This window comes from Schistocerca americana, chromosome 1 (genome assembly GCF_021461395.2).
Source record: "Schistocerca americana isolate TAMUIC-IGC-003095 chromosome 1, iqSchAmer2.1, whole genome shotgun sequence".
Lineage (NCBI taxonomy): Eukaryota > Metazoa > Arthropoda > Insecta > Orthoptera > Acrididae > Schistocerca > Schistocerca americana.
The window spans coordinates 309,397,012-309,409,026 of record NC_060119.1 but is presented as its reverse complement, the minus strand read 5'-3'; the positions used below and the strand labels follow the sequence as shown (position 1 = coordinate 309,409,026).

The window sequence follows — 12,015 nt, the reverse complement described above, 5'->3', positions numbered from 1 at the left end:
GCCGTGCCACTGATGATAAAGGCCTTGCTACAGTAGTCTTAAGTTTGTAAATTTTTTTTCAATGTGTAGCGCTACGTTCTCATCCGGGGCCACAATCCCGAAACCTATTTGTTTGTCGGTTACAGCTCGATTACCTTTGTTTTCAGAACACTGTGAACTAATACTCTGTTTTAGCAAGGTATTTGTGACTGAAAAGTCATTCAAACGACTCCCGGAGAAGCTCCGCGTGAATAAGAGCTATTGGCATTATTGTCCTGCGTTTACATAGTCCTTGTAGTAAATTTCTCGAGCAATATTATTTTACGATTGGGTACTGTTAAAACCATCAGATAGAAGTAGTACTACCTTTAAAGTGAGTAGACTGTTGCCTCTTGCTGCTGGGCGCAGCTGAAGAACTGCCGTCACGAAGGTGTTCCACAAAGTAGAAGCAACTACCAACACAGTAGTGGAGATCGTGGGCTCAAGCAAAAAGAGCAGGTCGTACCAGATGGCGTAGGGGGCCATTAGAGTTCGGGTTGTAAATCGTTTTCTCTGTCATATTAGCGTCTTGTGTTGCGGAAATCCTAATAACGGGTTTTCCCTAAGCACGCAACGTAGCTGGCCGAGGCTTCCACTGGAAGGTGATATTGGAGAGGGGGCTCCGGTGCAATAAAGGAAATTCATCCAGACGGTCAAGGCTAGCGCATCGCACACCACCTCTGCTGCCAGATGTTGTCAAGTTCAAGTTCAAGGGGCTCTAAGCACTATGGGACTTAACATCTGACGTCATCAGTCGCCTAGACATACAAGTACTTAAACCTAACTAACCTAAGGACATAACACACACCCATGACCGAGGCAGGATTCGAACCCGTGACCGTAGTAGCAGCGCGGTTCCGGACTTAAGCGCCTCGAATCGCTCGGCCACAGCGGCCGGCCAGAGGTCATTCGGTTTCCAAACAAGAGCCTACAGAATCACACCACAGCCAATACCTATCGAAACTAAATGCTCAAGTCCGTATACTGTCTGTCACAGATTAACGTTATGCTTTATGTATAGCTTGTCATGGTCAATTCGGAACACTAATACTCTTTGGCACCTGCTCTTTTTCACTGATGACCACAGCTGCTCATCTCATAACTGCAGTATAAATGTCACGTAGAAAGGAATTCTGATCAGGTTACCTTCCATTAGGAACGTGGGTGCACTCAGCAACTGTGATCTGATTTATAAATTATACAGCGCAGCAATTAGTCGTCCGTTTTTTTTTTGTTTTCTTGTTTTTTTTCAGGTTTTATTTGGCAAATCCCGATTTCGGCTAGTGCCTAGCCATTATGAATGCACTATTTTCTAGTTTCAATGCATGCCAGTCCCCTGTTGTTTGGGCGTCAGTCTTTGAATATTGCTAGGCACTAGCCGAAATCTGGATTTGCCAAATAAAACCCCCAAAAAAAAGACGAATGATTGCTGCGCTGTATAATTTATAAAGAAATGATGAGTTGCGAAGCAGCAGAATGGGTTAAAATAACCGCTAACAGGATAGATTTACTTTGTTTATAAGTGTGATAGCCAGCGGCAAGGGCACATGAGAGAGGCAACTCGATTCGTTCTTTACAAAGAGCATCGAAAACTAAGATAATGTGTACTTTGTTGGTGACTGTCTAGCAGTGGCGGCTGGAGTTATTTGAAGTTAGGGGTTGCACCAAACTTTCGAATATCCAATTTTCATACGAGTAGATCAGAAGGGCCTGACTTTTTAACTCGGCAGCTTCCTTCCCGCAACACCATCCCAGCAAATTATACTTCAAAATATTCCTTTAAGAGAGCATGTGCAGATTATCACACGTAGAGACATTAGTTCACACACCGAAGTACAAGAAAGAAAAATGTTATGGATACGTGACATGATCATTCAGTGCAGGAGGAGAACCAATTTATTTGTCAAGATCGCTACGTTAACAGAAATACTGGATTACTAGTTTCGTTAGCCATTTAAAACCTAAGACCGTGCAGGTGGTAGTTACATCGTGCAATGATTACACCACTCTGCCACATGATGACTGCACAATATTCATAAAAATTCGAGAAATGACAATTTTTATGAATTGTTTATGAATGTTGTACAGTTATAATGCGACAGAGTGGTGCAAGCATTGTATGATGTAACTACCACTGCATGGTTTTATGGATCTCAGGATGGCAATACACATTGTCGAAACTAGTAATCCAATAACTATGTTAACACAGCGATCTTGTCATATAATTTGGTTTTCAAAAGAACAGTACAGTACAAATTAAAAATGTATGAAATACGATGACTTGAGTTAAATTCAACACCTAGGACACGCATATTTCTGTCATCATCCAGGACTACAGGAAAGTCAGACATATCTGAAATCAAAACACTCAATCACCTCGAAAAACCGCAACTTTTAATATGTGGTAAACGAAACATAACGCCCACAGTAACACCTACAATACCATGCAGCTTACCACATGTGATAATGTTGACACTAAGCTCGATTTACAGTTGACAAAAATATAAAACGAAATTATGCTGGTGAGAAAACAGTTCCTAAGAAACTCTATACTTATAACAAATTTATGCATGAACCAAAATGTTAATGGCTCTGAGTTCTATGGGACTTAACTTCTGATTTCCCCTAGAACTTAGAACTACTTAATCTAACCAACCTAAGGACATCACACACACCCATGCCAGAGGCAGGATTCGAACCTGCGACCGTAGCGGTCGCGCGGTTCGAGACTGTAGCGCCTAGAACCGCTCGGCCAGCTCGGCCGGCCAAAATGTAATGACTGCTGATGAAATACCAATGATGGTAATACAGGGGGGACGGGGGCGGTAAGACGTGTGGAAAGAAGCTGGTCATAGCGAGAGACGAGGATGCACGGGTGAAATCATCTCCGCAGACAGGTGGATCCTAATAGGCACATTCGGAACTGTTTCCTCATAGAGGGTTTGATGCCGCGCCTCAACACCCATGGTCAGGTACTGGTGTGGGTGCTACAGGCTCACGCTCGCCCCTGCTGAAACTACATTTTGGTGCGCTGTTCGCTGGGGAGCTTCAATGGGAAAGCAACCTCCGATTTTGATTCAAACCCGCCAGAGTTTATTGGTCCATTAGGAAGAATCGGGCCGCTGAACGACGAAACGTGGTTGATTTTTAAATATTTTACGAGAATTTAGGCTCATTGTATTAAAATTTTAGAAGGAAAGTCGACCAATAGGTGTATAGTTATTGGGACTTCTGCAGCACTGCAGAAATATCACACACTATGTCTGATGCCTAGTGTCGGTGAAACAGTAGTTACTATTTGAAAAAAAAAAAGGCAACCAAGAAAATAGAATGTTTTTTTAAAAGAATTGTGGAGACTCTTCTCCATCACACGATATGCTAGCCATGTACTTCGCTGAATTTTATCGTAGTCATACCAGCACGAGTGAGTCATGTGACTGGAAGTTAAATGTATGTGAAGGTCAACAAAATTCACCACACTGCAGTGAAAAACGATCGAGTATAGAACGAGGAGATAGATTATGTAATGTCCGGCATTAACATCGATGAAATTCGCAAGAAAACAGCAAAAGAAACGTCCACATTCTCCCCTTGATGAACAGCTTAAAAGCTGATGTGCCGGTGAGAGAAAAGACCAGTTTCAGTTAATGGCTCAGGCTCTCTAGGGGGCCAAGTTATTTAAACTTCAGTCAGTGTTATATTTCATTGTGCATTTGTTTACCCGAAGCGACTGACGATCTTCCATAAGATTTATAAGATCAAGGCTCTTCAGTATCAACATTCGTATGCCACAGTGTATCTAGATAACTGTAATTCCTGTTAGCAAATTCTCGCTGCTATTTGTTGCTAAAACGAAGAACGGTGGGTCCACTTTTGAAATTTAACTAACTTCATTTACAATTTCACTGAGATGTACCAAAGCCAGAGCAGTGGAGTGGCCGTAGACGGCAGTTACTTTACCGTGGCACCCCACCACAGACTTGTTGCAGAATATTTCCGCTAGAAAACCGGTTATTGATAGCCGCACATAATACCCCTTCGTTCTATGGCATTAGTTGATACTCAGAGGTGGTAGCTGCGGTGTCCGAGTGGTTAAGGAGTTGGACTCGAAATCCAATGGGGTCGCCCCGCACAGGTTCGAATCCTGTCCGCAGCGAATATTTTTCACACGTTATAAGGGACACGACTCCACGTCTATTACATAATCCAAACATTGTACGTGGTGGTACATTCTGTTGTAGTTGTAAATCAATTAGAAATATCGAAAACGTAATACAACATATTGGACGTTCATAATCCAGCTTCAAAATCTGTTAAATAACTCAGAATTGTAAAATACTTAATGTAGCTCACCATAGAATTAACTAGTAACGCAGCGAGGATTTAAAGAAGGTAAAAATTAGAGCATTCACGAGATGATAAAGTTTGCCGTAATCGTATTTGCATACTAAAAAATCTTTGCAGTTTCCTACGTATCAATAATAAGCTCATACTACCAACTCCAGCATTATAAGACCTGCTACCGATCACTTAGCAGTAAATGTATAGGAAGTATCGATAATATTTACTGTAACCGAACTAGCGCACCATAAGCAGCCTGTGATAATTGTTTTAATGTAATCTACGGTTGCAAGCATCAGCATTGTCAATGATTTTGAAAAATTGTTTTACCCAGCTAGATGGAGAACAGGTTGTGATACCGGGGAGGCGTTCAAATTCCAGTACTGGTATTCTGTTTTAGTTCTTCTACGATTTCGGTAAGTCTTCGTATACGAATCCTGAAATGATTCCTTCAAAACAACTTACAGCTGCCTCCCTCTTCTTCTCCACTCCCCTTTATCAAACTTATCTGTTGCTCCAACAATCTCGATGTTCGATTACGATGGGATATTACACTCTAACCTTTCTTCTTCCTTAAAATAACCAAGAAAAAATGCATAATTTCAGTGTGCTAGATGTGAATGCAAAACATTGTTGCCTTCTCTTTCACAGTATTGGCGCTAATTAAGTTCACCGCATCATTTCTGAGTGGGCACTTTTTTTACCGTATCTTCCCCGAAACACGATCGTTGTCCAGAAAGCAAGTTCCGGTCGGTCCCAAAATGGACACCACAGTGAAAACCCGACGAAGCTTTGCACAGATGTGTTGGGTAGTGTCTCTGGTATGACCGTCGATCGCATCAAGACGCTCTTTTCAGTTGTGAGCGCACTGTGAGCGAGTAAAGGTGCCTAAAACAAAGATGTTTCCCGCCAAGTACGAGGGCCCGCTAAGAGGCTTTGCCTTAGTGAATGCAGCCCACCTAACACAACTGCCACGCACTTCCTTCTTCAAGGCAATTCTCAGCTGCAATCTGCAGGGGCAGTGAAGACGCTCCTGCAGCCTTTTCGATGGGAAATGTTCGATCACCCACAACACAGCCGTAATTGGCTAGTCCTGGGTATCATCTCTGTTCACATGAAACGCTGGATACGAAGACAACACTTGGGCGCAAGCTACGCGCTACAGACCAGTGTAGAGAATTGTTGGAAGACACAGGGGGCTGCCTTCCATGACGATGGTGTTGGGAATTTGGTTTAACGCTCCGACAAATGTCTAAGTCGGAGCGGCGACTAAGTAGAGAAGTATCTGGAAAGTGTAGCTAACTCTTGCAAACAAAATGTTTTTGATTTTCACTGTGGTTTCCATTTAGCGACAGATTGGAACTTACTTTCTGGACAACCCTCGTACGAATCTCATGTACTACTTTTCATAAGAAATACCGTTGGCCTACTTCAATGAAAGCTATTTACTAAGAAATGAAGCGTTATTTTATGGTAAAGAATACATGTATGCATTTTTCAGATTTTATTCAACAAAACTGGGTAACAAAATTAAAATTAGTGCTTGCTTAGGGAAATTACACATCTATTACTGAAGATACAGGTGAGGAATTATTATATATGAGTCTTCAGACATAGTTCCTGTTTATTGCAGGAGCAACGCGGTTTCATTTCTTTGTAATGTTCTGTATATAATGGGTCTAGTCTTCTAGAGCCGAGAAAAACAGACAGAGGTGGCACAGTCATAATGTCGTATTCAGCAGGAAAGCGTTTCAAAAACTCGTCTGGCCATCCAGATGTAGGTTTTACGTGATGCTGGGACGGTTCTTTTGGAAGGGCACGCCTGACTTCCCTTCTAGTCCGTACTTGTGCTCATACTTACATTGAGGTGACGATAGCCATGGGGTAGCGATATGCACTTATGTAGATGGTGTACACAAGATGTAAAAGGACAGTGCATTGATGGAGCCGTCATTAATAGGGTAAGAACGTGGAATGGAAGTTGGAGCTAGACGCATGTGACATTCCGTTTCGAAAATAATTCGGGAATTCAATATTCCGAGATCCACACTTTCAAGTGTGCCGAGAACACCAAATTTCATGCATTGCCTTTCACCATGTACAACACAGTGACCGATGGCCTTCACTTAACGACCGACGGCAGCAGCGTTTGCGTAGAGGTGTCAGTGCTAACAGACAAATACCACAGCAGACGACCGACGCGAGTACATTCGCTACCGGCACGACATACCCTGCAGCGCCTTCCTGGGTTAGTGACCATATCGTTTGGACCCTAGATGATAGGAAAACTAGGAAAACCGTGGCCTGGTCAGACGAGTCCCGACTTCATTTGGTAAGAGATGACGACAGGGTTCGAGTGTAGTGCAGACCACACGAAATCGTGGACCCAGGCTGTCAACAAGAAACTGTGCAAGCTGGTGGTGACTCCATAATGGTGTGGGCTGTGTTTGTATTTAATGGACTGTATACTCTGGTCCAATTGAACGGATCATTGACTGGAAATGGTTATGTTTGGCTACTTGGAAACCATTTGTTGCCACTCGACGATAGAATTTTTATGGATGACATGTCTCTCTCTGGGACTCTGTTGTTCGCGACTGGTTTGAAGACATTCTGGACAATTCGAGCGAATGATTTGGCCACCCGGACCGCTCGACATGAATCCCATAGAACATTTACGGGATATAGTCGAGAGGTTAAGTTCGTGCACAAAAATCCTGCACCGGCAACACTTTCACAGTTGTGGACGGGCCGGCAGCTGTGGCCGAGCGGTTCAGGGGCTTCAGCCCGGAACCGTGCGGCTGCTACGCTCGCAGGTTCGAATCCTGCCTCGGGCATGGACGTGTGTGACGTCCTTCGGTTAGTTATGTTTAAGTAGTTGTAAGTCTAGGGGACTGATGACCGTCCCATAGTGCTTAGAGCCATTTTTGAGTTATGGATGTCTCTACAGGTAGTATGGCTGAGTACTTCTGCAGGGCCTTTCAACGACTTGTTGTGTCCATGACACGTCGAGACGTTGTACGAGGGCTGGCAAAAGCAGGTCTGAGATATTACGAGGTATCTCATGACTTTTACCACTTCAGTGTGTAAGCCGCCGATGTACTGAAATACTGTTTAAGGAGCATAGTCGTTGCTACAGAAACTACAAAGTGTATATAAAGGGTGGTCAGAAACAGTCTGAATAGCAGATAAGGATGTTGCAAGGTAGATTTTTCTGAGTAACTGTTAAGAAAAAATTCGTTAAGTTGCGCTGTTCCCGAGTTAATTAGCATTGTAATTAGCCAGTTAGGTAGCTTCCCGCTCAAATTCAAGCGGCCTGCCAGTGACGGTGTCTCAACATGTGTTCTTCGTTTGGTTTTTGTAAAACCGAACAAGAGAGCGATAGGCAAAACTGGGCACGGGGACGGTAGTAAGGATGGAACCAGAGCCAGAGGCTAAGCAGTCTTGTGTGCTATTATCTATGCTATGAGAACAATTGAAACTCACTGTACATGCAGGGCCGCTTAAATGTGTGTACGCAACGGCACGAGTGACTAACTTCAACGCTAATTAACCTGGAAACGGCACAACGTATTGAATTTTTTCTCAAGAATTACACTCCTGGAAATGGAAAAAAGAACACATTGACACCGGTGTGTCAGACCCACCATACTTGCTCCGGACACTGAGAGAGGGCTGTACAAGCAATGATCACACGCACGGCACAGCGGACACACCAGGAACCGCGGTGTTGGCCGTCGAATGGCGCTAGCTGCGCAGCATTTGTGCACCGCCGCCGTCAGTGTCAGCCAGTTTGCCGTGGCATACGGAGCTCCATCGCAGTCTTTAACACTGGTAGCATGCCGCGACAGCGTGGACGTGAACCGTATGTGCAGTTGACGGACTTTGAGCGAGGGCGTATAGTGGGCATGCGGGAGGCCGGGTGGACGTACCGCCGAATTGCTCAACACGTGGGGCGTGAGGTCTCCACAGTACATCGATGTTGTCGCCAGTGGTCGGCGGAAGGTGCACGTGCCCGTCGACCTGGGACCGGACCGCAGCGACGCACGGATGCACGCCAAGACCGTAGGATCCTACGCAGTGCCGTAGGGGACCGCACCGCCACTTCCCAGCAAATTAGGGACACTGTTGCTCCTCGGGTATCGGCGAGGACCATTCGCAACCGTCTCCATGAAGCTGGGCTACAGTCCCGCACACCGTTAGGCCGTCTTCCGCTCACACCCCAACATCGTGCAGCCCGCCTCCAGTGGTGTCGCGACAGGCGTGAATGGAGGGACGAATGGAGACGTGTCGTCTTCAGCGATGAGAGTCGCTTCTGCCTTGGTGCCAATGATGGTCGTATGCGTGTTTGGCGCCGTGCAGGTGAGCGCCACAATCAGGACTGCATACGACCGAGGCACACAGGGCCAACACCCGGCATCATGGTGTGGGGAGCGATCTCCTACACTGGCCGTACACCACTGGTGATCGTCGAGGGGACACTGAATAGTGCACGGTACATCCAAACCGTCATCGAACCCATCGTTCTACCATTCCTAGACCGGCAAGGGAACTTGCTGTTCCAACAGGACAATGCACGTCCGCATGTATCCCGTGCCACCCAACGTGTTCTAGAAGGTGTAAGTCAACTACCCTGGCCAGCAAGATCTCCGGATCTGTCCCCCATTGAGCATGTTTGGGACTGGATGAAGCGTCGTCTCACGCGGTCTGCACGTCCAGCACGAACGCTGGTCCAACTGAGGCGCCAGGTGGAAATGGCATGGCAAGCCGTTCCACAGGACTACATCCAGCATCTCTACGATCGTCTCCATGGGAGAATAGCAGCCTGCATTGCTGCGAAAGGTGGATATACACTGTACTAGTGCCGACATTGTGCATGCTCTGTTGCCTGTGTCTATGTGCCTGTGGTTCTGTCAGTGTGATCATGTGATGTATCTGACCCCAGGAATGTGTCAATAAAGTTTCCCCTTCCTGGGACAATGAATTCACGGTGTTCTTATTTCAACTTCCAGGAGTGTATTTCTCAGCAGAAACTCTTCAGCAGTACCCTTACGAGCTTTCAGACTGTTTCTGGCCACCCTGTATATATATTGCTTAAATGACTCTACACCCGTTTAGCGTTCAGAATTTAATATCAGTTTTAATGATTGTAACAGAGCTGAGACAAATTACTGCATCTAATGTGCGCTTTCATTCATAAAATAACACCAGAAATCATGTTGGAAAAGGTTGCTGTTTTAACAGGTAGAACGGTACTAAGTAAAATTTTTAGTGCCTAAATTTGTAAATTGTTTAACCCGGACCAAAAGCTGTTCGGGTGATTATTAACGTTATTCGGAAGTTTTTAGTGTAAGTTTAAATGAGTCTTTTTTCTAATCAGTGCGTATTTCCATTTATTATTATTTCTCCCTCGCTGCTCCTGTTCTGCGCTCATAGGCAACAAATCGCGCCTGGAACACGCGGCGCTCGGGGACCACAGCTACGACACCTGAGGATGGGTTTATAACAGTCCGAAACCGGTCGTGTGAAAATAAAGAAATTTACAACTGAATCGGTATTTTCAACCTCTGCTAAATCTACTTAAGTTGTAACCGGTTTTTACACTATTTTTACTTAATTTCGTTTTACTTACTGATCATTGACGTGTAGTGTTTTGATATGTAGGAGGCACACTACTGAATACAATACTGACTTGGTTTTCTCGATTGCAGCACTTTTAAATTTCAATATAATATTTGTTTCTAGGGAAATGATAATGCAATACGTTTGAACAGTTATTCATGTTTTGGAAATGCCTTACTTTACCTGCAGTAATTTTTTATAATTTCAGAAAAACGCAGTAGTGCACAGACTGTGAATGCTATCTTTAAAAAATTGAATATGTATGTATATTAAACTACTGTTACAGTGCTGACTAGAGGCGAAAGGCTGAAAAGTGATCCATAGTTCAAGACTCACTCCTACAATAAAAACGTGAGTGAGTTATGTATTTATTTTTGACAGCAGCTTTTCCGTTCTTTAAGACTGTAGTCAGGGTCGCAATTCAATAAATAGTTCTGCTGCAATACGTTCCTACATAGCACAACCATTAATCGTCTTCTCTATAGGTACATTCCATACGCTTGAGCTAGTCAAGAAACCATTTGTGCAGCTGTCCATTTCATAGAGACTTTCTACTTCGCCCATCATTGTGAAGAACTGACTAACATAATCTATTCTGATATAAATAACTCACACGTGCAGATCATCTGCCCCACCAACAGTTCTGACTGTGTATTAAGGACTCATTCAGGAACTGCTCTAGGATTTTTGTTACGGTTTCACTAACATACAAACTGATTCAGCCGCTGTGGAAACAATACCAGTGCCATCGACCACTGAATGGCAGACTCCTTAGAATCTTTCATACATACGAGTTATAAATTTAAACCCACTTTTTCTATCTGTATGTGATAATTTATCTCAGAAACTGCTGTAGGAATTTTGATACGGCTTCTGCTACACGGGACATGTCAGCAGGCGGTACATACTTAGCGCTAGTCTTGAGAAGCTGGGGGGCAAGGGGGCAAGTGGGAGGAGGGGGGGGGGGGAGGGGTCTGTTGTCACTAGTACTGTATATGAGTTAAATTTTTACAAAAAAATTTCTTTAGCCATTGGAAAGGAAAAAAGGTATTTCCAGAGATTATTAGGGACAGCGTTCTCTTAAAGTTTTATTTTCCACTTTGTTTCTAAATATAACGTGCATTTGCTCAGAATATTCTATTTAATGCGGTGTGACGTTTTTTCCTTATACTGTTGAATTTGTAACTAAGTCTCCAACATTTTGAACCAACTACCTTGTACAGAGGGTACTTTGTAAAATGTACCTGTTTTTCTCGTAAGGATCCTCTAAACAGAGGTGTAAAATAAGTGATTAAAATTTTTTTAAATTGTACTGCTTAAAGCAGTCTACTTTCTTCACTCATTCTGCCTCAGTGATCGCGCCGATGTTACACGATACAGCTCATCTCGTTTTTCGAGCGATTCCCGATGTCTACGAAATGTACTGCTTTCGTTTCCCATTACGACCGAAATAATTTTTAAAGCGGAACTTTACGTGCACATTCGATAGAGTGGTCTCACATTATTCTAATGTAATATTCATTTAACTGATGTGTATTAACACGGACATTAAATTGTGAAGAAAACTGAGTACTCCAGCGGAGATGAACTCTTTTCCCTGTTAGCCGCTCATAGCATGATGTGTTATGTGAATCTTGCATACACCATCTGATCCAAAAGTATATGGTGATCGACTAGACGACATTAATATGGGTGTGTATACTGTTCGAAAAGGCGTACTGTATTTAGAACCTCTGGCACTTGATGATAATAACTCTTTACGTCTACCGCGCGGAAGTGCTTACACTATCCAAAATTATACGGAGTTTCTATAATGTTAGGGAAATGATATACTTCTCTCACTATTCTGTAGTGGTATCCACGATAAAACCCAAGCTTCTTCGCTCAGTCTGATGACCTCTTTGGCACAATGATGGCAGGAGCTCCTTACGTACAATTGCTTTCCTCTGTTACACAACCGTTCAATTGCCAGTTGTCAATTCTTTCATAAACGGTTGTAAGAGTAGGGGGACTCCATATAGTTTTCGACACACA

The 12,015-nt window shown here is 43.8% G+C and overlaps 1 protein-coding gene and 1 non-coding gene across 2 annotated transcripts in view; one reads left to right on the top strand and one right to left on the bottom strand.

The window, feature by feature from the left end:
• The window catches only part of LOC124545826 (serine proteinase stubble), a 742,896-nt gene that overhangs the window by 188,898 nt on the left and 541,983 nt on the right, over window positions 1-12,015 (bottom strand). The window lies entirely within an intron of this gene.
• Window positions 4,093-4,174, top strand: Trnas-cga. Its single transcript has one exon. It is a non-coding gene; the product is annotated as a tRNA-Ser (tRNA).